Below are 27,993 nucleotides of genomic sequence, written 5' to 3' on the forward strand. Positions count from 1 at the left end.
GGTGGGAGAACATAATCCTCATCAGAGGAAACATGCGGGTTTTTCACCTGGTGAGCCTTGTGCTTCTCTATCAAAATATCTTACCGGAGAGACTACTGAGTAAATACCTGCTATCCATTCTCTTTTCACCAAGAGAAATCCAATTTTATTCTAGACTGAAATGTGTTTCCTACTAAATGTAATTAAAGAGGAAGCCTGTTAGTCTGAGGTTGCTCTGATGGTAAGGAAACCAAAACCTAAGCTTTTAGTGCCTTTTAATGCCTCAAGCTGTCAGATTGGAAACTCAAGGACAACCCACTCGCCAACAGCCAATGAGTCTTAAAACGAAAGTCAATCATTTCTTTCCTCTGCTGCTGCTTTTTCTCTAGAAAGGTCTCCGGCCAGGCTTCTGTCAGCAGAGTACTCCTAACCACTGTGGTCTCACAGCTGCACATTTCAAATAGATTTGTGCTCTGATAAACTCTTAACATTTTAAATATGCTTCATTTTATCTGTTGCCACCACTGAAAGATATTTCCCTTTCAAGACACCCCTCTAGTATTTTTTTCTGTCCTGACAAAAAAACAAGTCAAACAAATCCAAAATTTGCTAAGAAAAGAACAAAGCCAAAAAAGCAGTATTTCTAAAGGCAGTAGAAAATTAGTTTTAGGAAGTAACTTCCTAAAGTGGGTGAAGACATTTTCCAAAGTTTCAAAGCTAATGAAACAGATGAAAAATTGTTTTGTTATAAAACTAATTTGGCTAACCAAAATTCATGTTACCAGAATACTTTTTCCCCATTTAAACACCCTTGACTTTAATATTAGTTGAAATTCAGATTCCCCTGGAGAACTTTATTTTATCCTCACAATAGAACCCCATTAAAAATGCTTAATTAATGCTTTCAAATATTCAAATAGAAAGAATTTGCATTTCAGTGCTTTGAGTCCTAGATGGAAATGATCTCTAAAGTCCATTAAAGCCTTACCATTATGCTTACTAGGCAGGTCTCCTTTTCACTAATGAGGTTTTAGCAAAGGTTAAGTGATTAGCGAGGGGAGAGGCTGGGATCATGAAGGTGGGGACTGTTGCTGTTCTTTCTACTCTTAAGCCAGTATTTGTCTTAACTCAGTGTTTCTTTGCATGACAAATAGATCTCCTCAGACTTTATTAAAGATTTCATTGGGGTTCCTTCTGTCAGAGGTCTTTACTTCCCATAATTATTGTAACAGAAACCTGTCTCCAGTTACTTAATTATTCTTAGGGCCGTGTATATAATAATAATGCTTCCTTACAGGAGAAAATACCACTGATGGTCCTGATTGTATTAAGAATATGATTTCCGGTGCGCAGCAGAAGGTGCTTTATCTTCTTGGGCACCATGACTCATTTGGTTATCAGGTTTAGAAATGACTCTGCCTGATGGTGGGAGGAGAATTGGAAACTGTATCAGCAGTGTTGAGAGAGGAGAGGAGTCCTAAGTGGGTGGCAGCTGCATTCTACGGTGACTATGAAGACAGGCTAAGACCACAGATGCTCGAGTGATGAATGTCTTCAGAAAATCTAGGTTTCTAGTTTCTTCATGGGTAAGAGTGGTCTCCTGCCTTTTTCTGTTCTTCAGAGACAAACATGGGTGCTCATTAAATGCTGAAAATTGTAATATTTAAAAACTAGAAGCCTCATCTCACACCTTTGATGAGGGAACAGAAGGCTAGTGAGGACACCTCCCCGCCCCCACCGCGGGTCATGTATGACATTCCTCAGGCACTCCTGGCTGCCCTAAAGGAAAAACAAATAGTTAACTTCTAAAGATCACAATCCTGCAAGACTGCAGTCTCCTTCGGTTTATAAATGTCCTAGTGATGTGCAAGGAAGAAGCTTTCTTATCAATAGCCTAACTTCCAGAGACCCATTACTCAGTCCCTGAAGCCCTAACATTGCCCTCCCCTCTATAAAATTGTGAGAGGCCCAGACAGAGGGAAATGTAAATAAAGTTGAATTTCTTCTAAACCTAAAGCTCATTGACAAGGACTGGTGATAGGAGTAGTGTGACATTCCTCCAGGAAGCTCCCAACTGTCTTACTGTTAATGCCTTACTAAAAGGAAAAAACAGCCTTAACTTGACAAATAGCAAAGACTCCCGTATCCTGTATGTCTTCTTTAATATGTGAAAGTTCTTTCAAACTCTCCCTTCTCCTTACTTCCCTAACCTCAAAGTATATAATCAGGCACCCCTCACCACCCCAGGGCAGCAGCTCTTTCTGCCCACCAAAAATGAGCACTATCTTTGCTTTAATAAACCACCATTTTGTACCAAAGAATTCTCAAGAATTCTGTCTTGGTTGTCGGCTCTGGGCTCCGCCCCACTGAACCTCACCTATATTCCAAAACTTCATCACCTTGTTCCTGCTCATTCCATCTTCATCTTCCTTTAGTGGGTTGTTTGTGGAAAGAGAGGTTGTGGAGAAAGGTGGTTTTCCTGTAGCAGTCTTCAGGTTCCTGGGTGTCTGGAGGCTATTGTGGTGACAATAGTAGTGGCAGTGGTGATAACGTATGCTGGTTGGTTCCTTCATTCAGGACACCAAATGTTGCTTCAGAAATACTGGCTTTCCTGGCAGGTCAGCTCTGTATGGTACCAGGGCTCCTTCCTGAAGGCCCTGACAACGTGTTGCTGAGGAGTCTGGCTCCTCACCAAAGAAACCTGGTTGTGATTTTGCCGCCCAGTCCTACCATAGGCAATTATAAAGGCTTTACCAGGCAGACCCCTAGGGAAAACTACCAACCCCCACCCCGGCCCCCCACCTACCTATGCTTAAGACTTGGTGCCCAAGCCAGTGTGTCATACCCTCTTGCGGGGAGTTGCAGTCAAGACTGGCCCAGAGCCCCAGTGCGCCTCGCTCTTAAACATACTAGCCTTCCTAGCCCTAGGGGCCTTCATTCAGAAGTCTCTATCTGGAGCCTTCTTGCCAGGTCCTGTTCAGGTGCTTCTGCTGAGGCCTCCTTATGGGGGAGAGAAGGAAGAAGGCTTGGAGAGATTTCCCCATTCTGACTTAATACCCAGTACTTTTCTATCCCTCAGCTCCCCTCCTGCCATTCTACGCACCTACCCTCAGTCTGTGCGTTTGCAGGAGCCTTGTGGTTGGAGTTTCCTCAACAGTGAGACCATCCTCAACCCCCCGACCACCAACCCCCCAATCCCTCTCCTGGACCTACCCCATGTACTGGCCTATCATTTGACCCTCTACCAGTGCACCTTTCCATAGGAGAAAATAGAATGGCATTGGAGAGTCAGCAGTTCCTCTGGTTTTAGCTTCTTGCTTACATTATCACAGTAAGTGGTTGATGGTTACTTCCGTTTTGGCTTATTGGTTTAGTCGGCTTCTCTGACGCCTGAGAGCTCACTTCTCTTGGGCTCTACTGAGGTCCTCGCACTGCTGCTCCCAGCGACCCAGTAGTTTCATTGAATAGCTTGTACAGAATCCCTTCCAGTTCCAGATCCCTGGAGTGGTTCATTTTTCCTGTGCTGAACCATGACCGTGACAGGGTTTGTTGCCTAGAAGTGGAGCTGCTTGGCTTATGGTCCAACAGGTGTTGTATTCTGTACAGCTGGTTATCCTTACCCTGTCAGGAAAACTACTTGGTAAAACAGATACTGCAGTTCCTTGGAAGCAGGCAGACTACTGAAGCTGAAGGTCTAAAAGTCTAAGATAACAGAAGCTGGAATGTTGGTTGAAAGCATCAAGGGGCGGGGGGCGTTTACCAAGTTTTAGGAAGAGAGAAGCTGAAGGGAGCTCGAGCTCCCAAGCAGGGATGAGCGGAACACAGCTCTGTGACAGGGGGCTTTCCCCAGCTGCGGCCTTCTATTAAGACTGACTGATAGTGCAGTGTTTTGGGATTTTACAGGTTAGAGAAGTCAATTGCTTCTATGTTTCAGACCGTAACATAAAATTGTGATTTCGAGTTTATTTAAAACACCCAGTAAGTATTTTGGGCCAGAGAATGGGAGCCATCTCAGTGGCCAGATTGTAGTTTTTCTGTGTAGAAGCCCATTGTTCCATGTGACTTCGCCACTAGCCAAGCACAGAGACCAGTGTCTGACATGTGGGGGGGGGGGGGGTTAGTACTGGTGGTTGTTACTGTTTTTATTTTTTTGAACTCGAGAAAGGCGACTATGGTGTTTTTTTGGTTTTTTTTTTTTTTTTTTTGGTTTTTTTTTTTTTTTTTTTTTTTGAGATTTATTTGAGAGACTGAGTGAGAAGGGGGAAGAGCAAAGGGAGAGGAAGAAGCAGACTTCCCACTGAGCATAGAACCTGACCCAGGGCCTGATCCCAGGACCCCAAGATCATGACCTGAGCTGAGAGCCAGCCGCTCAACCAACTGAGCCACCTTGGAGACTTTGTTAAGAGACCTAGTTTCAACCAATGATCATTTCTAATGGACAGTGTTATCTTAGGATTTCTGAATATAGATGGTATCTATGATGCTGTTTTCTAGTTGGTAATTCAACAGAGAAAATCAAACGACCATTAAACACATTTAATTAAGCAGCTCATCAACCGGTATAGGTAAACCAACATTGTTACACATTGCCCTAGAATGTACTATGTAGTTGGTATTACAAACATCCAAAAAGCACTGAGGACACACTAGTTTGTTCTAAGGCCTCCAAAGAAAATACTACAAACTGGGTGGCTTACACAACAGAACTTTATTCCTCATAGTCCTTGATGTTGGGAAGTCCAAGATCAAGGTGTTGACAGATTTGGTTTCTTCCATTGACAGCCAACCCTCATCTGATAGGAAAGCAATAGGTCAAACATCAAGATGTGGTTGTCAGCACAGAACTAGCAAACTTAACCTATTTAAGAAGAAAGAAAAACCACATTTTTATTAAGTAGAAATGAAAGCTAGAGAGAAGAAGGAATTTTCAAAGTGAGGATACATTTTAAAAAGGTGAGAAAAGAGACTCTTTTGATGCAGTTTGATTTGATGGTCAATGCGCTTCTATTTCTAATTGAGATCTTATTTGAAAAATGACTTTCAAAAGGTAAGATGTCTTTGACGTTCCGTTAGATACCTGGAAATCAAAGGGCTTTCTTCAGACTTGTTTAGTAATTGTTTAACAGTTTGTTTAGTAATTGTTTAACAATTTGACAGTGTCTTGGAGACATTGTTGTTTGTCACAAGTTAGGGCCATGGGTGTGCTACCGGCATTTGGTGACTAGAGGCCAATGATGCTGCTACATATCCCACAATGCACATCCCAGCCCCCACGATAAAGACTTGTCTACCCCAACTGTTACTAGTACAGAGATTGAAAAAAGAAACACAAGAACCATAGACATTTTTAATGTTTCTAATTCCATTCTCCATAAAAGGAACCATGAATTTTTGGAAAAATGACTGATTCTGGGACTAGTGCAAGAAATAGATAGGATAATCCTGGAGTATCTGGCAGTGCCAGAAAGTAAGAAAGTTCTCAAAATAAAATGGGTATGTCAAGGAGACATAAGAAGGAACTGAAAAAGCTCCCAAATGGCCAAAGCTGATATGATTTGAGCAAAAACTCAAATTTTTGGAATATAATGCAAGGCATAAAATAGCCAATAGTCCATACTGATAGAAGTCAATGATTGAAAAATAAATGGAGGAGCGTAAGCAAATCTCCCCTGTGGGAAAATTCCAAACAACTTACATAGATTCTTGCCCTGCAGGAGGTGTTCCTAGCTCTTCATTCCCAAAGTGTGGGCTTAAGCATGTGTACTCCCTAAGAGTATAGACTGGGGAGGGGAATCAAATGAGGAACCTTACCATGCAGAGACTACCTCAGCCAGGTGATCAAGGTTAATGTTAACAGTGATAAATCATGTGGTTTGTATGATGATAAATCATGTGGCTATTGATATGATGTAATGAAACATGATAAATGAGCTTTATGGTCAGTCTTTTCCAAACCCATAACTCCTGTCTAATAATGAAAACGTCAGAAAAATCTTGAGATACACTCCAACATATTTGACGTACATTCCTTAAAATTGCCAAGGTCATCAAAAACAAAGTATGAGAAATTGCTAGAACCAGGAGGAGCCCAAAGAGAAGGACAACTAGACAGAATGTCTTGACTAATGGGATCCTGGAACAGAAAGGACATTAGACACAGCCAGAGGAAATCTAGACAAAATATTGACTTTGGATAAAAAGAATAGTGGTTTATGAACTATTACAGATGTTCCATGTATAATCAAGGATCTGACTTTATATGTTAATGTCTGCTCTCTTCTTCCATCTTCTGACTCACATCTGGGCAACTAATAAAGTGTGGGTGCTCCCTCCTTTGGCATTGGTGGGAGATTTGAACCATGTCTATGTCCTTGATTACACACAGTAACTCGTACCCTGGTCCAGCCTTCTATCTACAGTAAAACCCCTTAGACAATCTCCTTTCTCACAGCTTTCAGGCCTTTGGAACCACCTTGAAAAGTGTCCTGCTCTCCTCAGAAAGCCTTCATATATAAGCTATAACATTTTTGTGTGTGTATGACTCAATCTTTCTTGACATCCAAGCCAAATTGTGCATAGTGGTCTATCTGGTTTCTTCTGCATGGTTACCATACTAATGTAAGATGTTAACAATAGGAGAAATTAGGTGTGGTAATATATAGAAACTCTTTACAGTTTTTCTAGAAATCTAAAACTGCTCAAAAATACTTTTTTTTAAAGTCCTTGTACTGTAGTTCAAGATGATAGATATAATTGGGATGAAATGAGCTGAATGTTTGGGTCCCCCTGCATTCTTATGTTGCAGCTCATACACCCCTCTTCCATGGGATGGTATCAGAATGGGGGGCCTTTGGGAGGTGATGAGGTTTAGATGAGGTCATGAGGGTGGAGACCCCATTGAAAGAAGAGGAAGAGACACCAGAGCTTCCTGTCTCCATTGTAAAGGAGGGAGTGAGCAGGCAGTTAGTTGTCTGCAACGTAAGGAGAGGACCCCCACTAACAACTCGATCTGCTGGCACGTGGATCTTGGACTTCCCAGGCTCGAGAACTGTGAGAATAATTGTTAAAGCCACCCCGTCTGTGGTATTTTTGTCACAGCGGCCTGACTGGTCTGAGACCGGGTCTGTGGAGAGCTTCCGGGGGAGATGTGGTGATGAGATCATTGAATGTTGCTGGAAGATTCTTGTCCTATCAGGAGTCAGATTCATTTGAAACCAAACTTTACTATGAGGTAAATGGGGTTTCCTTGTGATTTCATTCTATCAGACAATTTTACCTTGCAGATCATAGATTTGCCGTTCTCATCAGTCCAAGAGATGGTAGTTTCAGACAAATGGCTCTGCTTGCATAGCCAATGTGCTTTAGTCTGAAATAGTAATAATCTCATGATTATTACTCTGAAAAGGTCCTAAATATATCTCCATAAATGTGATTTGTGCTGCTTTTGTAAAGGGCGTGTGTGGCTCAGGGCAGAGGTCTCATTATCAGGCAGGATAAATTGCTTTCATGGCACATCGCTTGTATTTCTATGCTAGGTATTAGGATTTGTTTATTTGTACCTTATGTAATAATAATGGTGGTAATCTTGCATGCTAATACCTGGAGATGTGCTAAGCCCTTTTCATGTGTTATCCCTTTTAATCCTCACAGTATCTCCAAAGGGAAGCATCCTGGTTTTTAAATGAGAAAATTAAAGCTGAGGAGAGGTAAAGTAACTTAAGGTTTCCCAGCTAAAAATTAGCAAAGCTGAATTCAGACCCTGAACTTACCCCAGTAGATGACAGCACTTCCTGTTTACCATTGCCCCTCCACTAGATTTGGATTCCTTTGGAAGTGAGAACTGTGTTCTAGCCAGTGTTTGGATCCCCAAACATAAAGTACAACCATACTGGCAAAAGCTGTTCATTGCAGTCATTCTCGATTTTTTCCCTTAATACATAAACATGGTGGCCCTATTTTGTCACATAGAAGAATAATCCTCTAAGTTATTTCCACCTTAGGTAATCATCATTTTCATGGGTAATACCGCTAGAAGCCTGAGCTTACAGAATTATGTAGAAGAACAACTCATCCCTGCTTGAAACCAGATAGTAATTATATGTGCCACTGAAACTTAGTTGTGTTGTGGCCCTGAATTACTGCTTGGCATTTACGTCTCCCTGGGCTAGGATGGCTGTTCTTGTCCTGCAGCTTGAAACTCAGGCAGAGGGGAGGATGTCTTTAAGAGCTCTCGTGGGAGAGCATGTGAAATTATTGTTGGTATATCGATTCCAGATGATGACCTTGCTGCTAGAAATTTCAAGGGCCGTTCAAATTGCTACTAAGATACCAGGCAGTTTTCTGTAATGAAGCACTATAGTCTGTAATAACAATTTTATAACTTAAGGTATTTCTGGATCAAGAGCCATCAGATGAATGTAGGGTCAGCTTCTGTGGATTTTTTAGTATTCTACCCTGATAAAATGAATTTTGTACAAAGTACTGTTCTTGCTGTGTTTGAAAAGGTACTTTTGGTCCCAGATGCAATGTGGATTTGGTCCTACTTTCCTCCGTAATCAAAACTGGACAATGCCATTGCTATAGCTAATGTCCGAAATGTTTGTTGTACTTCAGATTTCTGAACTTCCAGCTAAATCCAAACCATGCTTTCTTGTCCATGGTTCTCTCTGTCTTTGCATTGAGTGGAAATTCACTGCAGCTCTTAGAACAAGTTGAAATAAATTGCTTTGCTCTTTGTAACCCATATGAACTCAGACATCCTTGTGCAAAGATGGTACTCAGTATTCAGGGCTCAAAATGAGGCCAATACCTGAAGCTTGAGTGGGTGCTGCATGGTGAACAAGCATTATAGACATGAAGCCCAAGTCCCAATGTCCAGTCTCCATTTTGCTGTTAGCTACCTAGGTGACAACGGGAAGGCCTCGGCTTCCTCCTATGACTCATTCAGAGTGGATGATCTCAGATACTGACATTTTATAGCTCTGAAATTGTATTGGAGGAATGCAAGCATGAAAGTAAAGTCATGGGCCCCCAAAGCCTTTACACTTTGATTTCGTTAATTTCAAATTTCCATAGCTGAGTTCAAGAGGGAAAACAACTGTCTGAAAATGGTTTATGTACTTAGATTTAGATTTGGATAGAATTGTATGAAGGATGATGTATGAGTTTGGTCTTAGATTTTCAGAGAAGGGTGTAAGTAATAAAGGGAAATTGATAGTATGGAGCTATGAGAACCTTTGGGGTTGAAAATATATTTAACTTTTGGTTCAACTAAGAATTTACCTACCTAGTTGATTTTCTGCCACTAAATGGCCTTTTAAAGGCTCTTGCTCAACTACTACTTCAGGAAGTGCCTATTCTGGATGTGTATCCTAGGTTTTCTATGCCCCCACTTGGAGAAACAGATTGACCTGAGAAGGTAATTCCTAGAAAGCCCCCAACTGTAATGTGGGTGTGGCAAAATCCTGGAGTGAGAGGGAACTGGGGAAGTGACTGGTTAGAGAGGGTTTTGGAGCTGCTGATGGGATTTGGAAGTGGCTTTTTACCCAAGGAAGGAAGAATATTAAATTCCTCATCCCCAAGTGTATCCTTGGTTGGATAACAGCCTGGGCAGGTATAGTTAATATGTAGACTGTGGAATTCCAGAGCATTATGCCCAACGAAACACAAACAGGGCTAATGTCTATAGTAAAAGGATAAATGTTTTCCTGCTTCTTTCAAGAACTTAGAAGTTGCTTTGCTGCCTTTGGAAAACTGGGAGGCTGAACACAGAAATATTAAAATTATAACATTTTCCTGAGTGTCAGAGCTATGCTGAGTACCTTTTAGGTGTAATTTCACTCATTCATTCAACAAATATTTATTGCCAGACCCAGTTCGGGCCCTTGGAATACAGAAAGGAATAAAATATAATAAATCCCTTTCTTCATGGATTTTGTAGTCTAATGGGTAAGGCTGAAGAGAAACATGTAATAAATACACTTGCAAATTAGATAGTATATTAAATGATGAGAAGTGGTTGAAGAAAATTAAAGCAGGAAAGTTAGGAAACCCTGCAGTGTTGGTGGACACACACTTGAAAATAGAGTGGCCTGGGACAATCTGACTGAGAAGTTATTGGAATCAAAGCCTGAGAGAGGTAAGAAGGCAAGCCATGCAACTATCTGAGGAAGAGAATTCTAGGCAAGGGCCCTAGAATGGAGCTGGGCTTTCAGTGACTAAGAAAAAGCCGGGAGACCAGTGTGCTGGGGGCAGTCACAGTGCTGGGGGAGGGAAGGAGGAAACAGGGTCAGAGAGAAAATGGGGGTCCCATAGGAGGGGCTTGGAAGGCCCTGAATGGACTTTGAAAGTAACCAGGGAGATTAGAGCAGAGGACTGCCATGCTCTGACTTAAGTGTTCACAGGAATATGATGTGTGCTGTGCTGAGCATAAGCTTTTTGGGGGCTTTTTGAGTGAAAGCTCAGAGATCACGTAGGATAAGAATGCAACAGTCCCAAGGGTCAGTGTGGTAGCAAGGAGGTGATAAAAAGTGATCAGATTCTGGTTATCTTGGAAGAAAGAAACTGTAGGATTTGCTGATATTCTGTATATTTTGTAGAAGAACAAGGAGGGAAGGATGATTACAAGGCATTTGGCACGAAAAGCTCAAGACATTTGCCTCAAGCACAGGTAGAAGGAAGTTGTCATTCAAATGACCTAGACAAGTCAATGGATGAAGCAGGTTTTGGGGGAATATCCAAAACCAAATTTCCTGATATTCCAAATTTAAGATGGTTATAGTGCACCCAGTTGGAGATTTCCAAGAGACGATGATTACAGAAATCACTGAATCCTCCCAACAACATTGTGAGGTCCCAGTTACATGTGTCTAAGAGCCCATAGATGGTAAATAGTAGAGCCATTTCAATCCAGGGAGCTTGGGTCGAGAGCCATGTTCCTCACTGTGCAAATCTGTCTTTCTCAGCTCCTAAGCCAGTGCAAGAAAATATATATGGTCACTGTGACTAGGATAAGGAAATAGATTTAGATTTCCCAAGAATTCTTACCTATATTCAAATGCATAATACTAACATAGAAAAGCTTCTCTAAATCCAAATTAACATTTAATCCGTGGAAGAAATGCTTATTCGATATACATTCCAAGAGTTCTGGGTAAGGTGTCAGTCAGTCCGTCCCTGATTCAGTGGACATTCATTGAGCCCGTCATGGGTACCAGGAATTGCAGTGCAGGGAAGCTTGAAGTTTCTTCCCTCAATAAACTTCAACTCTGGTGAAAGAAAGCACCATAAACCTAATAACTGCATATCTGAATGTAAAATTCAACTATAATGAGAGCTGTCGGGGAAAAGATCCTAAACAGAAGAAGATTATATACAAAGGTCAGATGCAAAGAACAAGAAAAGAAATATACAATTTTTCACATGCTAAATTGCACAGCTAGATTCCTGCAAGAATCATGAATCAAGTGACTGGTGGTAATGTGTTCTCCTTCTCACATGATGGAATTTATTTCTGGTTTTTGCTCTTTGTGATGTTTCTGCATAATTCTCTTCCCTGCAGGTGAACACAGAGTTAGTACAATGATAGGAATTTTTGCTGTGGCATGATTACATTTATGTTGATCATGTTGGGCACCAGGTCTTATTTTCTTGGATTTGTGAAAATAAGATACTCATTCAAAAACAATAAGCAGTTCTTTTATAGTTTGTAGTTTATGAAAGACTTTCATGTACATTATATTACTGAGCCTTACAAAACCCCATGACAGGGATTCTTAGCCTTAAATATAGATTAGGATCAACCCAGGAGATTTTAAATCATTTGTGTATTTGGATCTTACACCCAGTGAATCAGGCTCTTTAGGATGGTAGGTCCTGGGATAGCTAGTTTAGAAAAATCTCAGGCGTTGATGAAATATGGCCGGACCTCATGCAGTAGTAAAGCAGGGCCTACTATTTTCATGTTCTGGATGACGAAATCAAAACCAAATAATTCTCACAAAATGATGTCTTTCAAACTCAGTAATTCTTAAACTTGCCAGTCCCAGCATCCCTTTTATAATAAATATTTTGCAATTCTTCCTTACTATCTTGAAGTTTGTACATCATAATATACAAAATATAAATTTAAAATTCTATATGGAGTTCTGTTTTCTGGTAAGATACAGAAGTGAAGGAGCCTCACTGTCAAAACAACAAAAGTTACAAAGTAAACAAAAAAAAATTATATCTTTAAAAAAAGATCCCAAAATTGGTAGACACAAATCTCAGAAAAATTAAATTCCAGAAATACTAGTTATTCTGAAGTAAATGAGACATTTGTATCTGAGGCTGGCTGAGGTTCAAAGTAAGTAGAGGAGAAAGTCTGCCAGAGAAGGACAGTCTTGCCTTCTGTTCAGAGAAACTAGTCAAACTTTTGGTGAAGCTATGGTTCCTTAAGACATAAATTCAAAAATGAACTCATGAAGAAATGGAAAACCTTCAAAGCCTTATGTCTAAAAGGATTGAAGAAGTTATGGCAAAGAAAACTCCAGGCTCAAATGGGATCACTGGTGAATGATAACAAACATTCAAGAAAAAAGGCAATTATCCTGTAAAAACTTTCAGAAAATAGAGGTGATACTACTGTTCAACACATTTTATCAGGCTTTTGTAACCCTGATACTAAAATCAAATGAGAATATTACAAGTAAAAATCAATACTTAATATTGGTTCATTAATACTAATGCATTAATAATTGATAATGCAGAAGTCCACAGAAAGGATAATCCACTAATAGCGAAATAGGATAAAACCTCCTGCCACTTGGAATTTATCCTTGGAATGTGCAGTGGGTTCAACATTCAAAAATCTGTCTGTGGCATTCACAGCATTAATAGGGTCAATGAGGAAAAAAATATATGCTCATCTCAAGAGATGGAGAGAAGATATTTGACAAAATGAACATCTACTTATGCCCAAACTCTCAAAATATAAATGAAAAAGAATATCTTCAATCTAACAAAGGGCATGGATGAAAAACCTACAGCTAACCTTAAATTGAATGGAAAAATATTGAATGCTGTACTACAAAGATGAGTAACCAAGTGAGGAGGTTTATTCTTACTCTCTTTTTTTGGGAACAGTTTTAGGAGAATAGGAATTAGTTCTTCTTTAAATGTTTGGTAGAATTCCCCTGGGAAGCCGTCTGGCCCTGGGCTTTTGTTTGTTTGGAGATTTTTAATGACTGTTTCAATCTCCTTACTGGTTATGGGTCTGTTCAGGCTTTCTATTTCTTCCTGGTTCAGTTGTGGTAGTTTATATGTTTCTAGGAATGCATCCATTTCTTCCAGATTGTCAAATTTATTGGCGTAGAGTTGCTCATAGTATGTTCTTATAATAGTTTGTATTTCTTTGGTGTTAGTTGTGATCTCTCCTCTTTCATTCATGATTTTATTTATTTGGGTCCTTTCTCTTTTCTTTTTGATAAGTCGGGCCAGGGGTTTATCAATTTTATTAATTCTTTCAAAGAACCAGCTCCTAGTTTCGTTGATTTATTCTATTGTTTTTTTGGTTTCTATTTCATTGATTTCTGCTCTGATCTTTATGATTTCTCTTCTCCTGCTGGGCTTAGGGTTTCTTTCTTGTTCTTTCTCCAGCTCGTTTAGGTGTAGGGTTAGGTTGTGTACCTGAGACCTTTCTTGTTTTTTGAGAAAGGCTTGAACCGCTATATATTTTCCTCTCAGGGCTGCCTTTGTTGTGTCCCACAGATTTTGAACCGTTGTATTTTCATTATCATTTGTTTCCATGATTTTTTTCAATTCTTCTTTAATTTCCTGGTTGACCCATTCATTCTTTAGAAGGATGCTGTTTAGTCTCCATGTATTTGGGTTCTGATCATCCAAGCAAAAGATCAGCAAGGAAATAAAGGCCTTAAACGACACACTGGACCAGATGGATATCACAGATATATTCAGAATATTTCATCCCAAAGCAACAGAATACACATTCTTCTCTAGTGCACATGGAACATTCTCCAGAATAGATCACATCCTCGGTCCTAAATCAGGACTCAACCGGTATCAAAAGATTGGGATCATTCCCTGCATATTTTCAGACCACAATGCTCTAAAGCTAGTATTCTTACTCTCTTATTTCACTTTGATCTGGAGTTCTTCTCTGGAGCAATAGAAGTGAAAGAAATGTATAACAATTGAAAGGAAGGAAAAAAAAACTTATTTGCAGATGACATGATTGTTTATAGCAGAAAATCCTAAGAAATCTATAAAAATAGTAGAATTAATAAATGATTTTAGTAAGGTTATTGGGTACAAGGTCAATCAAAAATTGTATTGCTAATACACACAAACTAGAAAACAAAATTTAAAACAATACTAAGTACAACAACATCATGAAATACTTTTAGGATCTATGGAAATGATGTGGAAGATCTCTGCAGTGAGAACTACAACATATTGCTGGAAAAAAGAATGCTTATGGTCCAGAAGACTCAGTATTGTGAAGATGCCCATTTTTTCCCCAACTTGGTCCACATATTCAAGGCTATCCTAGTCCTAACAATTTTTGGGTAGAAATTAACAAAATAATGCTTAAGCTTATGTAGAAATGTATGTATCTTAGAATAGAATAGCTAAAACAAATTTGAAAAAAGATTAGAGGAATTATACCCCCTCATGTTAAGACAGCATGGAGCCACAGGAGACAGCATGGTATTTATGGAAGGAGAAAACAAAGTGTTCAGAAGTAGGGCTATGTATATGTGTTGTATTAATTTTTAGCCAATTCCAAGGTAATTTAGTGGCAAAAAACTTTACATGTTTAATGATGCTGAAACCACATATCCATATGCAAAATAAAAAACTTTGGTCTCATTGCATACATAAAACATAATTGAAATAAATCCTAGACCACATAACTAAAACCATACATCTGGAAACCATACATCTGGAAAGCAGGAGGCTGAACTTTGGGAGAACTGACTTCTGAACTTTGGGTTGGCAGATTTTTTGACAGGGTACAAAAAACTAATTAAAAATGAATATTAGGTGTATCAAGACCACCTACTCTTCAAAAGGAGCAGTTAAGAAAATGAAAAGATAATCCATGAACTGGAAGAAAATATTTGCAGTATATTTGCCTGACAAAAGATTTATATCTAAAAGCAATCTGTATGATCCCTTAACTGTAACCTAAGAAAAAGTAATTTTATAATTCTATATTTATAATTTTAAATAAAACATGTTACAATGCATAAGTAGTTAGATGCCTACAATGAGAGGTAGAATTGTTCTGAATATGACAGCTGGGAATTTACAATGACACCAGGAAGAAGCTTGCTGTCGATGACACGGTTTTCTAAATGAGCAGCTGTTGTAAATCTGTGAGAAAAACCAAGTATTTGTCTTCATAGTAGTCAAATTCCTGGAAATCTCAAAGTATATTAAAATTATGCAAAATACGCTTTGTGTTTATAGGTAGAATGCACTCAGATTCTTGGCTTGGATTAAGATATCTACCCATAAGAAAATCCTGTGGTACATTCCAGAGTTGCAAGGTGTACGATTCTTCAGTGTGTGGGACAGTGCAACTTGCTGTAGAGTCCAGCAAACACTGTTGGGGGTCTTGTATCAAAAACGAAAACAAAAACCACAGCCCCCCCACAAATTCCTATAAATGTCCTCTAGGGAGTAGACCATCCCTGAAGGGAACCACTGTTCTATTAATACAACCAAGGAGAAAAGGGGGATTTCCTGGCGCAGGCAATACCTGAATAGGGATTTCTGTTTCCACTCCCTTCCTTCTTTTCACAGATAAATGCATAAATAAAGGTCTACCAGTTTCTGGGTTTCAAAATAGTTATTTCTTTGAGATAAGATTGTTCTAGCAAAATAATAGAGATCATTACTGCTGAATTGTTGCCTGGCATGTATAAAGAAGTTAGCAGTCACTTCCTTGGTTGGTTGCCCATGAAAGCTAACAAATTGAATACTTTCACCCTTGACAGTGAATGAAATACATTGAGAGAGGTGCCAGATTAAAAGCTGGTCCCTGCGAACAGCTTGGCTAGATGAAAAGATGGCGCAGGCTGGACCCATGAGTCTCACCGGGCTTCAAGTGAACAGCACTTGGGGCCTACTCTCCCTCCTCTTTTGGAAAAATGCCCCCAGAGCTTCTGTCTTTGGTGATGGCTCAGTATAAAGGCTTTGCTTTCCAGAATCACCTCTTCTTGACAGGGTTCCAGAAATCATGCTTCTCTTGGTTCTCTGTGGTTTTGTTACTAACATAAATCTCATGATTTCCATCTTGATGGTACTACTGAATAAACTAGTTAAAAGTTGCCTGGCTTTTCCATCAGGCTTTATAGCTGGTTTTGATAAAAATGGACTACTAAGCCCTACTCCTAATGTGCTATACATAGTCCCTCAGGTGGCTTAGGAAAAAAGAGGAAAACAGACCATGCAGAACTACTATTGTTTCAATTATAGCCCCCATTTTGCAAATACCTCTTCTGACTCAGGACTTTGTTGGCAGCCTCTATTGTGTAAAAAAAAAAAAAAAAAATGGTGACTCATTCAAGATCCCAAGATCCTGTTCTTGGGTTTTTGCAGATATTAAAGTCTCAGTTATGTGTCCAACAGAGTCAAGCTAGCAATAAAATCTGGAATGCTGGGGAAAATCTTTTATATCATCCCATCTGGAATGAGGAAAAAGTGGTGAGTTGAAAACCCAGTGCCCGGACCATTGATGAAGAGAGCAACTTCATTTCTCTTTACACATTAAAAACATTGTCATAGATGCATTGGAAGTTGGGGCTGGAGGGAACCATGAAGTGTCACTTAGTATCTAATCTGATACTTAAATCTTCATTGCAGTCTGTCAGACTAAAAGAGATGACTTGCTTTTTGAGGACGTGTGAGATGGTTAAACACAGCAGATCTTAAGAGACCCTTGTGAGACTAGAATCCAAACACATGCATTTCAAGTGTTCTCCCTCAAATACTCTTCTCTGGAACCAACACCCTTGGTTCCTGATTTGATGTGGTTTCCAGACTTATGACCGTGGCGTTCATTTTTCTTTGTATAGGAATTAGTTTGTAGAAGTCCTTCTTAAACATTGACTTCTAGAATGAAACATGGGTCTCCTGGGGGTCTGACCAGTGAGTCATAGAATGGTACTTTCACGATTCTTTCTCTTGAACATTTTTTCCTTCTACTTTGACATTTTTGAAGGGGACCCTATTAATTCAAAACAAGAGCATTAAAGCAAATCCAACCTTGTGACACAGGTTTATAACCAATCACTACCATTTTCCTGCCTGTGTTTGCTGTATCAGAAGTGAGTGAGAGAGATGGGTAGGCAGAAGTTAGTAATAAATGATTTTAGGATGGGACCATTAACTAATTTCAGCAGTCAGCCCTTTTGTCAATTAATGGGTCCAATAGCTGGAAGATTGGTCAGGATGTGACCAATCATCAGAATTTAAAAAAAAAAAAAAAGGCACCTGTCAGTTACATCTTAATAGATGGGTTCATCCCTATGAAGATGCATAATTGTTGTATAACCTCATGGAGGAGAATCTTCATGTAACTATGTCAAGCAATACTGTTCAGTGAGGTGGTATTAGAAACCCATCTTTGACTCTGCCATACTTTAAAGGACCATGACTGGATTAAAAGATCCTGAGACCTTGAATCTGGGGGAAATTTAATTATCTAAAATCTTGGTCTGTTGTAAATAAATCCTGCAAAATCCAGAGAAAATTTGTTAGATCCAGTCTTTTCTCTTTTAGTCTCTAACTTCACACCAGAGGACTTTTGTCATTATGTTGTATGTTCAAGAGCCCTTCGGGCTAAGGAATACGTAAGCCCCTTTTCCCCTTTCTCTAACTCCTAGAACTCAGAGAAAGGAGCTCATCATAATCCTGTGTACTTATCACATGATCATAATCGATGCATGCAAGGCTCTATTCCTATTTATCTTATTTTTCCCATTTAATGGATTTGCTTTATATTCTTAAGTATGGATTTGTATGTTTAACTGTATGCATAAACACATTTAAATATACACTTATTTGTAAAGCATGTGGTTTTGATTCATGATTGTTTGGTTTTAATGTAGTTAAATGGTATTGCACCATAAATCCCGCTCTAATAGTTTGCTCACTGCTTATAATGGGTAAAAGTCTGGTCGACACCATATGTGCATCTAGCTGGATGCTTCTTGGAGCTTCATAGCATTCCATGCTCTACAACTACTCTACATCATTAACTTCATTCATCCTAATGACAGACATTGAGCATACCTCCAGTTCCTCGCAATATAAACAATGTCACGATGAGCATGCTTGAACACATATGTAGCCTTAAGAGTCTCAGAGAGAATATTCTTGAGCTCCAGAGCTGCAGGAGGGGTGTCCCAGGGTCATAAAACATACAGATACTTAATCTTCAGGGATGCTGCCATACTGCTTTTGAGTGTGGCTGGGTCAGTTCATTATTGTTTCCATTTGTGGTGCATGAGTGTTCCGGTCCACAACTCCCCATATCAAGCATTACTCACCTTCCTAATTTTTGCATTCTGGGGAGTGTATGTTGGCTTTTCATGGTTGTGATAGTATTTTTCTATTAATTGTGAATTTGAGATTTCTTCCCAGATCTGTTAGGCAGGCTCCCTCTGTGTCTCTTATCTTTTTGTTTGTTTGTTTGTTTTTGACAGATAGAGATCACAAGTAGGCAGAGAGGTAGGCAGAGATAGAGAGGGGGGTAAGCAGGCTCCCCATTCAAGCAGAGAGCCCGATGTGGGGCTCAGTCTCAGGACACTGGGATCATGACCTGAGCCGAAGGCAGTGGCTTTTACCCACTGAGCCACCCAGGCACCCCTGTGTCTCCTGTCTTTTTCTTACTTATTAAGAGCTCATTTTGCTTTTGTCTTGTTATATAATCTATGTATAGTATTCCCTCATCTGTTGTAAGGTTGCCAATATTTTCTCCAAGCCATCTATCTGCTCATGATTTTATTTGGTTCTTTAGGAAATCTGGTTTTAATGTAGTCACATACCTTCTTTCTCTTCTCTCTTCTCTCTTCTTCTTCTTTTAACTTTACAATGTTTTGAATAAATATTTCAGCTTTCTTTATGGCTTTGGCCAATAAATCCCTATGTTATTTTCTTTATGACTTATGGTTTTATCTTCACCTTTGGGTTTTTAATTCATTTACTGGCCACTTGACATGTGCTTAAAGAGTAAGAGTGCACCACCATTTTTCTTCACATGGTGAACTAGTTTTTGTTTTTATTTTATTTTTAGAACATCATTGACTGAACAACTTAGTTCTTCTTCATGCTTTGCAATACCATCTTGGTGACACATTGAGTTTTCACATGCAGTGGTTTGTTTTTTCTTATGGGCCTTGAGTCTGCTATTTGAAATAGTCCACTTTCTCTATCAGTGTCCTATATTTCTTTAATTACTAGAGCCTAATAGCTTATGTTAATGGCTTGTCAGTCTTCCTTCTTATTCTTTTTCAAAGTTGACTTTGGCTCTTCTGTCACATGAACTTTAAAATGAGTTTAATCCCTCCCACTTTGTTCTATTGCTCTTTCTATGGCTAGTGTGTTGCACGTATAGATTAGTTTGGGTCATAATTGATCTCTATGCCATAAGGAAATATCTCGTGCATAAATATGGTGTATCACTCAATTCCAGCTTCTTTCCTGTCTTTTAATATAGTTAAAACATTTTCTCTGAAAGGCTTTTTGCCTTCATTGTTGGGTTCACTTCTATATATTCTTTGTTACTATTTGTAATGGTGTCTTGCTGATACCGAGCCCATTTTGTGAAATAGATTAGCTAAGTCAAAAGGTCTTATATGTGGGAAATGTCTTAGCAAGAAAAGTTATTCCTTTACAACACTCAGGTTTGTCCCAATTCTATATTAAACCCCTTAATTCTGCAGTAGAGACTGTTTTCCTGACTGAACTTAGACTGATTCAGGCTGATATACCCACAGTGATATTTTTTATTTGAATATGTAAAGAAATTTTGGGTAATGTTCCACTTAAATTGGTTCTTGGAACATAGAAAATTTTTTTACAAAAATGTAAGAATAGCGAAAAGAGAAGTTTTCTGTCTTTGGCAAATCTCTGCTAGCAATTCATGTTCTAGATGTATGGAAAAATTTGCACTAGTCACTTTTTTCATGTTTGTCATGTTAAAAGAGAATGCTGGGGCACCTGGGTGGCTCAGTGGGTTAAAGCCTCTTCCTTCAGCTCAGGTCATGGTCCCAGGGATTGAGCCCTGCTTCGGGCTCTGTGCTCGCCTCTCTGCCTACTTGTGATCTCTGTCTGTCAAATAAATAAATAAAATCTAAAAAAAAAAAAAAAAAAAAAAGAGAATGCTATTGGAACTTTTTCCCATCACAAAGTTACAAAAGGACAATTCTAAAATTATATACCTAATTTTTTTGCATCCTATAAAACCAATCTGCTTTCAAACAATAATGCATTGTGGTAGAGTGCATTATTGGCCCCAATTCTTCTCTGTTTCCAATATTCACATCTTTTGCTGTGGGATGTGCAATTCCTCTAACAAAAGGTAGAGTATACTTCCCAACATTGGACTTGAGGTTCTACTATGTACAATTTCTATCTTTCTTTCCTGTTTTTTTTTTGGTTTTTTTTTTTTTTGGTCAGTGGGAATTTGGTGGAGATGATGTGTAAGGGCTTAGAATGAGCTTGTACAGTAAAGCAGTTTCTTGTCCCTCTGCCATCATCATGGGAAGAACATGCTGGGGTTATCTTGCTGGTTTAAGAAGGCAAGGTCTTGGGGCACCTGGGTGGCTCAGTGGGTTAAGCCGCTGCCTTCGCTCACAGGGAGCCTGCTTCCTCCTCTCTCTCTCTCTGCCTGCCTCTATGCCTACTTGTGATCTCTGTCTGTCAAATAAATAAATAAAATCTTTAAAAAAAAAAAAAAAAAGAAGGCAAGGTCTTAATAAATGAAACAAGATGGGATTGGGAGGGAGACAAACCACAAGTGACTCTTAATATCACAAAACAAGGGTTTTGTGAGGGTTGTTGGGGGGAGGGGGGTTGGAAGAAGGGGGTGGGGTTATGGACATTGGAGAGGATATGTGCTATGGGGGATAAAAATATATTATATGTTTATAAAATATTTAAAAAAAATTAAAAAAAAAAAAAGGAGGCGAGGTCTTGTGGAGCAGAGCTAGTTGGCTAACTTAGTTTGGCACCTGTTAGAGCCGACTAGCCAAACCCAGTTTATATCAGCTGACTGCAGATAGGTGTCAAACTCAGGTTAGCAGAACTTTTCCAGATGTTGCAGATGAACCAAAGCCTCCTCAGTAACCCCGGCTGACTGATGACGACCATAAGTATAAATGCTGTAAGCCATGGAGTTTCAGGTAGGTTATTAATGTAGCATTATTGTGCAGTAATATTAACTGAGAATACATTGTGTCAAAACTGATTTTTTTTTTATTTTTTATTTATTTGACAGAGAGAGAGAGAGATCACAAGTAGGCAGAGAGAGAGGGGAGGAAGCAGGCTCCCTGGGATCATGACCTGAGCCGAAAGCAGATGCTTCAACCCTCTGAGCCACCCAGGCACCCCTAAAACTGAGTTTTTAACAAGATTGCTGGTCTGGTTTATCTTTAGAAAATAAAAAAAATTTACTTCATCTATATAAGTGTAACAAGACATTTAATAAGTCAGCATTCTCTCATTAATTAAAGAAAATGAATGTTTAAAATTCTTTGCAAACTAGAATTAGGAAGAATTTCCTTAACCAGACTAATGGCATATACCACAAACTTAAAGGAAACTCACACTTAATGAAACAACTTTAGAAATATTTCCTTTAAAAATCAGGTGAAAATCAAATTTCTCATTATCCCACCTCTTTTTAATATTACAATGGAGGTCCTACTAATATAGTAAGAAAAAGAAAACCAGATTATGGGAGGAAAGATGGAAAGGAAGAAACCCACTGTTAATTGTAATTGGATAGGATTGTCTCCATGGAAAACCGAAGAGAATGTACAAGATTTTAGAATTAATAAGAGCTCAGCAAGTTTATTGAACATAGATCAACAAACAAAAATAATTTGGCTTCCTATATACCAGCACCAAAAAATTAAATATAAAATACTTATATATAGTCACATATGTAACATATCTACAAATGAATCCTGAAAATTGAAGTATGAGAACAGTAGGGAAAGACCTTTAAAACTTAACTGAACAATATCTTTAAGAGACCTATATGCATGGAAATGTATTCCATGTGAATGGATAATAAGGTTTAATATTAATTTGTTATTTCTCTTTCCAGATCAACATATGTTCTATATAATGCTAGTTTTATTATTTTAGAAAGTCTTTATCAACCTGATTTAATAAATACAATAAGAAGGCTGCGATTCGCTAAGATAATTTGTAGAAAAAGAAATTGGGAGGGCAATTTCTCTTTCTAGAAAGCAAGATTTATTATAAAGCTTTACTAAATAAGATAGTTTGGTTTAGACAAGCAGGGTTAAAAGAAGAGACATAGGGCCACTGAACATATTAAAAGAATTCCAAAATATACACACATATATGGAATATTGATAAGTGATGCAGTTCCTTTGACAAATCAGTTGAGGCAAGATAAGACATCTTAATATTGCCCCTAGAAAGAAATAGGATTTTATCCCAACCTCAGTCCTCCAAAAATCAGTTCCAGATGGAATAGAATCTAATGTGACGGTGACATTTAACAGCTTTGAATGAAAATATAGGATTATTTCTTTGACCCAAGTCCAAGAAAGAACTTCTTAAGACAGAGTAAACAATAAAGAAAAAGAATAGTACTTTTAATTATATAAAATTAAAAGCTTATGTGTACTGCAACATGCAAATAAAGCAGAAAGGCAAGTACTGAGTGGGAAAGCTATTTGGAGCATATTTAGTCACTACCTAGAACACTCGATAACATCAAAAGAGAAATTGGCAAGGGTTATGAATGGACCTTCACAGAAGAGAACTACATAGTTTGTACCTGTCAGGATTCTCAGCTTCTCCAATAGCGAATGCCACAGATACCACTTCCCAGCTGTTGGATTGGTGGCGAAGTATTGGCAAAAACGTGAAGAAATGAAAACTCACCCAGTGCTGATAAAAATTTAAAAAATGAGTGACTGCTCTGGAAAGCTATTTATTTATTTATTTATTTATTTATTTATTTATTTATTTATTATTGTGTTATGTCAGTCCCCATACAGTACATCATTACTTTTTGATGTAGTGTTCCATGATTCACTGTTGGCATGTAACACCGAGTGCTCCATGCAATCTGTGCCTTCCTTAGTACCTATCACTAGGCTCACCCATCTCCCACAGCCCCTCCCTTCTAAAACCCTCCATTTGTTTCCCAGAGTCCACAGTCTCTCATGGTTTGTTGGAGAGCAATTTAATAAAAAATAGTTAAGACCAGGTGGCATGGCCCTTTCCAGTATGGCAGCTCTAGATGCAAGAGATTCCAGCACATGTGCCTAGGAAGCATGTATAGTGGTGTTCGTGGCCGTGTTTTCTGAAATCTCAATGGCTTGGAAAAGACCTACATGGCATCAAGGGGAGAATGGATACATTTATTGGGCCATGTTAATACAGTGGAGTAGTATTCAGCAGTGACAATGAATTACAGCTGTCAACATGACTGTGGTTCACATATATAATACAGAATGAAGAAAGCACGTTGCAGAAGCTTTATCCTTTATGACATCTTATATAAAAAGTCTCTGATTGTGACCAAGTAATGTATATTATTTAGGAATACCTCCTTATGTAATAAAGTATAGAGACATTCACAGATAAAATACCCAATTAAAAATAATAGTTACCTGAAGCAAAGAAAAGGAATTTAAATACACTTAGCAGGGTGGGGTATACACACGGGCTTTAGGAATATTGATCCTGTTTTGTTTCTTAAGTAGGTGGCAGATAATGGGTACTTTATTTTTGGAAAATATTTTTTGTATGTCTAAAAGTTTTGTAATAAAAAAAATCCTCAGCCAAAGCGAATGGTCTCTGGAGTGTTACACTCAGAGTTATTTGCCCTGAAGAGTCCTTTCTGAGGGGAAATTGTGAGGTGCTTTCTGTTCCATATAAGCAGGTGGGCTGCTTGGGAATTCATTTCTATTTCTCCACTAGACTGTGAATTCCTCCATTGTAGGAATTATGCCATATTCATCTTCGTATTCTTGCAACTCACACTAATCCTGACAATGTAAAATAAACATTTTATGAATAAATGTATCAGGTAGACATAAAGGTTAGAAACCATGGGAATAAAACCCCAGATACAAATGTACCAGCTCAAATTGTTTTGGCAACCAGATAAAACCATTCCAATGTTTTCTTATCTCTCTCTGGAATTGATCTTATTTTCTTCTGAAGGTAAATTTGACCTGTTACTCCCGAGCAATTATTATCATGATGAAATTTTTCCTGTGTTCCATGGAACACCATTGTTCAGTGAAATATTAATAGATGTACTTCAGTCAAAGGGCCTCATGATCAAATAAGTTGGGAAACACAGAATTTTAAAAGTGAAAATGACCTACAAGAAACTCTAGAGATAACATAATACTTGTGAGAAACTAGATGTTTTAAAAATAAGGATGCTACTGAAAACAAGGCATGATGTCTTTTACTCTTCTGTGTGTGTGTGTGTGTGTGTACCCCAAAATACATGTTTCAGGTATACAGTAACGATTCAACACTTGTACATAGAAATAACAAATTGTAGGGAGGTGGAGGAAAGGGAGCCCTTGTATGCTGTTGATGGGAATGTAGTCTGGTGAAGCCACTATGGAAAGCAGTATGGCAGGTCTTCAGAAATTAAAAATAGAAATGCCATATGATCTGTTAATCCAATTTATCCAATTAAAACAAAAACACTAATTGGAATAGATATATACCTATTTATTGGTTTATTTCAATTTATTGGTTATTATTACAGTAGCCAATATAGGGAAGCAGCCTGAATGTCTATCAGCCTGGATAAAGAGGATATGATATATATATGCAACAGAATTATTACTCAGCCTTAAAAGGAAAATCTTGTCATTTGCCACAATATGGACAGACCTAGAGGGTATTATATGAAGTGAAATAAGTCAGAGACAGTCCACTACCATATGATTTCATTTATATGAGGAATCTAAAAAGCACAAAGTAACAAAGCAGAAACAGACTCAAATACACAGAACAAACTGGTAGTTGCAAGAAGGGAGAGGGACGAGGATGGACAAATTAGGTGAAGGGGATTAAGAGATGCAAACTTCCAGTTATGGGATCAGTCACAGGGATGAAAAGTACTTCTCTAACGTTGCGCCGCAAGTACTAGCTGGAGCAATAAGACCCCAGAAGGAAAAGAGATACCTGTTGGGGTGGTAAATTTTTGATTGCAGGTGACATGACTGTAAAATATTAAAAAAAAAAAAAAATTCCAAGGAAGCAACAAGAATCCTTTGGAAATAGGTGAGAGTAGCAAGGTCATGGGCTATATAAGGTAAATGGGCAAAAGTTCCTTGCTTTCCTATATACCAGCAATGAACAATTGCTTTTCAAATTTTAAAATACCATCTATAATAACCACAACAAAAAATGAGCTATAAATTCAAAATATGAGCACCTGGGTGTCTCAGTTGGTTAAACGTTTGCCTTCGGCTCAGATCATGATACCAGGGTCCTTGCATGGAGTCCCGCACTGGGTTCTCTGCTCAGTGGGGAACCTGCTTCTTCCTCTGCTTCTCCCCCTGCTTGTGCACTCTTTCTCCCTCTCTGTCAAAAAAAAAAAAAAAAAAAAAAAAAAAAAAAAAAAAAAAAAAAGTAACCCATTTACCATTTTTAAAAAATGAGCTATAAATTCAAGATACATACAAGATCTGTTTGCAGAAAATTACAGGATTCTGGTGAGAGAAATCAAAGATCTAAGTAAATGATGTTATTCTGTATTCATAGATAGCAAGATTCTGAATTGTTAAAAATGTCATTTTTTTCCCAACCAGATCTATAGTTTTAATGTAATCCCAATCAAAATCCTAGAAATCTATTTTGTGGATACTGAAAAAAATTCAAAAGTTATATAGAGGTAAAGACTTTGAAAAACCAAGACATTATTTGAGAAGAACAAAGTTGGAGGTCTAACACTACCTAATTTCAAGATTTACTGTAAAGTTATAGTAATTAAGATAGTGGTATTGGTACAAAAATAGGCACATAGAGCCACAGGCAGGATAGAAAAAGACAGAGAAAGGGCTGACAGTAAGTATTTGGGAAATGCGCGAGACACTGGAGGTCAATTAGAAGCCAATTTTTCTGTGTTCCCGAATAAGAGCGACCCATACACTGATGATTGGGGAACCTAAAATACCTTTGTCTTCTGTATTTGTGTCAAAACCTTTCCCCTTGTTCTGGTACTTTCTTCTTTTTCATATAAAGAGTGAGTGATGGGGGTGCCTGGGTAGCTCAGTGGGTTAAAGCTTCTGAACCATGAGAGACTGTGGACTCTGAAAACAATCTGAGGGTTTTGAAGGGGCAGGGGTTGGGGGGTGGGAGGTTGGGGGAACCAGGTGGTGGGTATTAGAGAGGGCATGGATTGCATGGAGCACTGCGTGTGGTGCAAAAACAATGAATACTAATACGCTGAAAAGAAATTTAAAAAATAGATTAAAAAAAAAAGTTTCTGCCTTCAGCTCAGGTCATGATCTTAGGGTCCTGGGATCGAACCCCACTCGGGCTCTCTGCTCGGCAGGGAACCTGCTTCCCCCTCTCTCTCTGCCCGCCTCTCTGCCTACTGGTGATCTCTGTCTGTTAAATAAATAAATAAAATCTTAAAAAAAAAAAAAAAAGTGAGTGATAATGTAGCTAAAAATGAAGTAAGACTAGATTAAAACAAGCATTTACAGTACAGTCCTGCAAGTCTGGCTAGTATACTACCCCCAAGGAGGTGCTTTGTGGGAATTAAAAATAGTTAAGGCCAGTACAAAGTTATGCAAAAGCAAGTCTGAGGATCTTCACCAGGGAAGAATTCCCAAAAGGAAGGTTTGTGGCAAAATGGCCAGAGGGTGAGGCTGATGACCCCATTAGAAAAGTGAGGAATCTTTCAGTCCTCACTATAAGATTCTGAATTCACCCCTCCCTTTATCTTGTCTCCCTGCTTGACCTGTCCACGACGTATTCTCGCCCAGGAAGAACACCGCAGTCAGCGTTCACAGACTCAGCCACTTTCTTCTCATCAGCTGTGCTCCTCATCAGAGACACCCAAGCACTGGGACGTGTACCTTGTCCCAGATCTTACCAGGGCTGCTGAATGAGCAAATGACCTTGGGGGTGAAAGGAAAGTTCCTTTGGTGGTAGCAAAATCACCATTACATTGAGCACAGACTTGACCACATTCTCATTATCTCCCTCTGACAGGATTTGTTTGGTGTGGCACAAATTTTATTGTCCTATCAGGTTTTGTTTTGTTTTGTTTTTGAAAGATTTTATCCATTTATTTGACAGAGATCACAAGTAGGCAGAGAGGCAGCCAGAGAGAGAGAGAGAGAGAGAAAGAGAGAGAGAGCGAGGGAGAGGAGGAAGCAGGCTCCCTGACGTGCAGAGAGCCTGATGTGGGGCTCGATCCCAGCACCCTGGGATCATGACCTGAGCTGAAAGCAGAGGTCTTAACCCACTGAGCCACCCAGGCGCCCCGTCCTCTCAGGTTTAAAAGATGTCCTGGCTCAAGGAAAGGAGTGGCATAGGAAATGTCTGCTGAAGAGATTTTGCTGTTAGATAGGCTGCTTAAGATAGATGACATTTACTGAGCACTTACTGTGTGAGTAAGTACTTCCATCTTCACAGGATAAAGAGTTTTTCATTTGTCATTTCATTTCATTTCACAAGAATTCCATGAACTAACTTGATGGGCCCATTCAATGGATCCAAGTGACCCAGCTAGGAATTGTGGAGGCAGAC

This window comes from Mustela lutreola, chromosome 4 (assembly GCF_030435805.1).
Source record: "Mustela lutreola isolate mMusLut2 chromosome 4, mMusLut2.pri, whole genome shotgun sequence".
Classification (NCBI taxonomy): Eukaryota; Metazoa; Chordata; class Mammalia; order Carnivora; family Mustelidae; genus Mustela; species Mustela lutreola.